Source organism: Ctenopharyngodon idella, chromosome 3 (assembly GCF_019924925.1).
Source record: "Ctenopharyngodon idella isolate HZGC_01 chromosome 3, HZGC01, whole genome shotgun sequence".
NCBI lineage: Eukaryota > Metazoa > Chordata > Actinopteri > Cypriniformes > Xenocyprididae > Ctenopharyngodon > Ctenopharyngodon idella.
The window spans coordinates 42,817,612-42,823,611 of record NC_067222.1 but is presented as its reverse complement, the minus strand read 5'-3'; positions in this window follow the sequence as shown (position 1 = coordinate 42,823,611).

The following is a 6,000-nucleotide window of genomic DNA, read 5'->3' as shown; positions in this document are numbered from 1 at the left end:
TTTAGCTATTGTACAGAGCAGTCAGCAAATTGATACTTATAATTAGTGGTGCTTGCATCTCTATTTCTGTTTCTCATACACAGGGTTAAGGGGTTTGTCTATGTGCTTGTACTATGGACTTGAATAGCACCTCAAATCATGGTGCGTGTTGAAAAAAGGTACTGTTACTTTCCTAAATGATCAGTGTGGCAGCGGTAATCTGGGCAGAAAATTCACATTACATTGAAGGAGGGACTTGAGCCATATCTAGAAGATATCATAAGCCACTTTTCTACTGTCGGGCCTAAAGCGGGTGTGCTAGTGCGTGCCAGGGCCAGTCGCGTTTCCACTGTCACTTCCGGGGCTTGATTGTGCCTCGTCTGGGCTTCCTCAGGGCCAACGGCCAGGGTTTTTCAGCCCACCGAATACCTTGGTCCAAAGCAGGCCAGCTCGGGCTTGAGGGAGTGGTTACGAACAAAGGCGGAGTTTATCTGAGTGTGGAGATGGAGGCGCCATGGATGATTACATGTAGGTTACCAGTTAACATCAGCATTAAAGACTTTTAAAAACATTTTAGCTCAAAACTCACTTTCAGACAGCAGCAAGTGTTTGAAATAACTTCTGTTTGTGTTCCGATGTGGATTCTGTTCACCAAGACTATGCGCGTTATTACCATAGTAAACATGGTAAATACGACGGCTTGAAGAAATCAGACAAATCATATACGTAGGCTATCACAATCATGTATTTATTTTATCTGTCAGAACACCTCATCTCTTAACGGACTGTCTAATATCCATAGCTCCGCATATTTCATAAAATAAAGCAACTCCAGTTTTTCGGGATTCCTCTGTTTCTCAGACTGAAAATATAACTGTTGGGACTGTCACTGGAGAGAGTGCTAAAGCTCCTCAGGTCGTATTTTTGGTGGAAAATTTGTATAAATTATCATTCTTTGTAAATGTGATGTAAACTGTCCCATGACTACAAATAAACAGAAACAGACGCGACTGAATAAGTGCGTGTGTCCTCTTTCTTTTGTGAAATAACAGTAAATACCACTTTATTTCTGTGACTAATGTTTAATCTTGACATAAATGAATTCATTATGATCAATTTGTTTGGTAAAACTTCAGTGCTTGGGTTTTTAAATCTTTAAGTAAACAACAAAATGCCAACAAACGCCTGCTTTTATCATGTTCACTTTACGATCTCGCTAGTTTCCAGTGATTTCTTTCTGATTATTTTTCTGATAAAACTCCTATTTGTTTGTGAAATGATGGGTTTGTGTGACGTTGTTCCAGAGAGGCGTGTTACGGGCGGGTTTTAGTGAAGCGCTGCGAGCTTCTGGCCCGACGGTGGAAATGCAGCGTGATTTTGGGCTCGGTGCTACAAGTCCGGGGCTATTAGCCTAGCCTGGCCCGCTAAAAGCCCTGGCTCGCACTGGCCCGACAGTGGAAAAGCAGCTATAGAGACTTGAGGATGGGCTATTTTGACTTAGACTTTGACTATTAAGAAATCATGGAGAACAACCTAGAAACCAACTAGCAGTGCCTTAGCATCCACCCAGCAGTAATGAAGTACTCGAGACTGGACTCGGTTCATCTCAAGTCTGAGTCCAAGACCATATTCTCTTGGTTTTGTCATGGACTCTGGAGCATTTGGATTCCGTCTTGAGTCCAGTCTTGAGTTCTTAAACACTATACGTATACGTTTTGTGGTCTGTACCCACTCGTGCATATGATCCACCAAAACCAGGCTTTATTAACTCCAAAGGAAAGCATGTTTACGTTGACTTTGCTGAAAGATCATGCATTGCTGGTCACCAGCATAAGGTACAGTAGGTTTTGCATGCTGGGACCAGCTACACCAGCTCAGTTTTCCTTGAGAACAGCATTACTATGCTCGTCCACCAGCTAGACCAGCACTAACAAGCGTAAACCAGCCTGGATAAACATGGAATTCATTCTGGTTTATTTTTCAGCAGGGGAACTGGACTCGACCCAGTTATGATCTCAGTCTTGATTCGGGCTCAACCTACTCTTGACCTGGACTCGGACTTGAATGAGCTGGTCTCGACTACAACAACCAGTTGTAAACTGGTTAGGGAAGAAGTCAGCAAATGCTCAGCAATGTTCAGGATTCATCCACGACACTATAGTATCATGAAAATATAGTGTAATTTAAGGCAAGGAAATAAAGACCCAACCACAACAAGAATAGCTATAAATATAAAGTTTATTAATTGTTCTAATTCTATGAGAATGGGGAAGTCCACATCACACCTATAATGATAACGACACAGAGGAACGATATAGTTAAAACGACAGTCTCGGACCAATTTTTTTCCAGCTGATGAACGAAAAAAATATTGACAACCAATTAGAATCCATCCTGTTTTAAAGACATGAGATAACTGCTGTGTGTTTATAGTAATCAGTGTTATCATCCGTTGGTGTGGATGCTAATAGTTATAGTCACTGTTACTGTTATTTTTCTTTGTCTGAACAGATTGGGACAGCTGACCAATCAGGGAAGACTGGGTATTTCGGAAAGAGTTTCAGGCTTAGAGTGAAAAGAGGTTTTGCAGCAATCTTTGACATCACAGAAATAAATTACTTTATAAATTGCATTAAAACAGAAAACATTTTAAATTATAATAATATTTCACGATATTATTCTTTTTACTTTATTTTTGATCAAATAAATGTAGCCTTGATGAGCATAAAAGACTTTCAAAAACATTTTAAAGAACCTTACCGACCATTTGAACACTTGTGCATATTTTCTTCATTTTCTTTCTCACAGGGCCTATCTATGCAGGGCCGCAATCCTCCATCCTTCTTGTCCATGAAGAAAAAACTGGAAGTGAGAGGGTTTGATGTAACCAAGCTTCAGAGTCTCTTCAATGTACTCCTCCATGGCATTTTGTTCAGAAATGGATAATGGATACTCATCCACGGGCACTAGCTTACCCAGTTCCAGGTCGATAGCACAGTCCCATGGTCGGTGTGGTGGTAACATTAAGGCTAATTTTGGGCAAAAGACTTTTGCTAATGGAGCACAACAGGTTGGGAAATCCACAGATTGTAGAGTCACTGGACTTTCAATGAGGTAGCATTGACAGGAATCACTGGGAGATGTTTTGGAGAAGTCTTTGGTAACTAAGGGAAACAGTTAGGGAAACACTGTGAGCCCCACCACGGAACGTCTCCCATTGTCCATGAGAGTGTGGGTTGGTGGTAAGCATGAGCCCTGTCTGATTGGTCGTGACGGCGGTGTTGCAAGAATCTACAAAGATATTCTTAATGTTAGTCAGAAAACAGGACATAGTTTTAATTTGCTTGAAGAAAAAAATTAATTGCAATCTCTTTTTTAAAAAGTAACTACATAAGGCAGTTTGGGGTGTGAGTGTGTGCAGTGTACGTTGTAGAACAAAATCTCAAAGTATCGTAAAGTTATGTTTACTGAACGCTGATAACACACTGGAAGGTCTCCCTCCTCTTTAGCCCGGAGGACACGGTATCCGTGATTTCCAACAAGAATGTCAAATTTAGACTCGCCTGACCATAGAACACTTTTCCACTTTGAAACAGTCAATTTTAAATGAGCCTTGACCCACAGGACATGACGGCGCTTCTGGACCATGTTCACATATGACTTCCTTTTTGCATGATAGAGCTTTAGTTGGCATCTGCAGATGGCACGGCGGATTGTGTTTACCGACAGTGGTTTCTGGAAGTATTCCTGGGCCCATTTAGTAATGTCATTGACACAATCATGCCGATGAGTGATGCAGTGTCGTCTGAAGGCCCAAAGACCATGGGCATCCAATAAAGGTCTTCGGTCTTGTCCCTTACGCACAGAGATTTATCCAGATTCTCTGAATCTTTTGATTATGTTATGTACTGTAGATGATGAGATTTGTAAAGCCTTTGCAATTAGATGTTCAGGAACATTGTTTTTAAAGTATTCCACAATCTTTTTGCACACTCTTTCATAGTTTGGAGAGCCTCTGCCCATCTTTACTTCTGAGAGACTCTGCCTCTCTTAGACATCCCTTTTATAGCTAATCATGTTACAGACCTGATATCAATTAACTTAATTAGTTGCTAGATGTTCTCCCAGCTGAATCTTTTCAAAATTTCTTGCATTTTCAGCCATTCGTTGCCCCTGTACCGACTTTTTTGAGACCTGTAGCAGGCATCAAATTTGAAATGAGCTCATTTAGTGGATAAAAGTGTAAAATTTCTCAGTTTAAACATTTGTTTCGTTATCTATGTTCTATTGTGAATAAAATATTGGCTCGTGATTTGAAAGTCTTTTAGTTTTCATTTCATTCAAATTTAAAAAAACATCCCAACATTTACGGAATTTGGGTTGTAGATTGAAATGAATTGGCAAATTACAGACCCATTTCAATTATTCCATTTATGTCTAAAATACTAGAAAAAAGTTGTCTGCTCAGTTTTGCCATTGCACTTTTAGACCATGACAGAATACCAAACATAGAAAAGATATGGATATTATGTCCATTAAGGTTACTTCCAGTGGGAGCTTTCCCAAGCCCAATGGGCCTGTGATTTTTATTTTTCAAGGAGAAAGAGACATGGAGGATCACATGGAGGAGTTCGTTGGCATCAGCCACCTCAGCCACTGGTTCCCTTCAGTCATTCATCTTCTCCTCTAATGCAATGTTGTGTGGATAAGTCTCGGGTCTTCCGCTCTCTAGCTTCACCCAATCAAGTGGATCCCATAACTCCGCCTCCAACATCTGTGCCTATCGCTTCATCTCAGCCTGTCGGTTCCGCCTTGGCCCCTCCCTCCATCGGCTCCACTAGAAACCGTTGTCTTCACGGCTCCACCAGTCTCCCTTATTCCTCCGACTCCACCTTAGTCAGTCGTCATTCAGGAATGCTTCATCCCTCTACCCCTTCGGCTCCAGGCTCAGCCTTCCCTGTGGCTCCACCTTGGTCCTCAGTCGCACCGGCTCCGCCCCAGTCCTCTGATACTCTGGCTCCACCTCTTCCATTTGCTCCCTCCTGGCTCCTTCCGCTGTCTGCTCCACCCTGGTGCCTCCTGCCGGTATCACTGCTGGTCTTTGGTCTTTCGCTGGCCCCTCGCCCACCTAAAGAACCCCTGCCCTCCCTCCCTCCCTCCCTTTGTCGAACTGTTATGGCACAAGGCCACACCCTTACCTCTAAGTGACAAGGTGGTCATTTGTCTATTCAGAATTGCTGTTGACTTATAAGGCCATAAATGGTTTAGCTCCTGTGTATTTATCTCCTATCGCCCTACAATCCATCACACTATTTAAGGTCACAAAAAAGAAAAAAGAGCATTTTTGCATTTGGCTCCCAAACTCTGCAATAGGTTTCCTGATAATGTTCGGGGCTCAGGGCTCAGAAACACTCCCAGTTTAAGTCTAGATTAAAGACGCATCTCTTTAGCCAAGCGTTCAAATAATGTATCTTATAACCCTACACTCCAGTTATATCAGATCAAAAGCATGTCTATTGCTTGAAATGTTATGAACAGCAGCTACGCTAATTATTTTCCATTTGCTTTTTTCTTTCTACCTCGCGATCAACATACAATACTGACAAATTTCCCCTATATTGTAATCATTATAATCACAACTTATATAATTTCTTTAACTCATTGCCCACCACTGACTGAATTTTCCGTCAATTATGAGACATTTCCACACTATTGATGGAATTTTTCGGCTTTCCGTGTTTTCACTGTAATACGCCCTTATGAAATTTAATCATGGTTTTGCTTAAAAAAACCAAAAAAAAAAACATGGTTACTAATAGTTACCACAAATTAACCAAGGTTTTGCTATACTTATACAAATGGTAATCAGTTCGCCAAAAAACATGGTTACTACACTTTTACTATAAAAAAATGAGGTTAATTTTTCAGGTGGTAGGTGGTGCTATTACGCATCTTCTGAAAGAGTACAGAATCTCCGGATAAAAACACAGGCAAAAAAAGAAGCAGAAACAAGCTATAAAA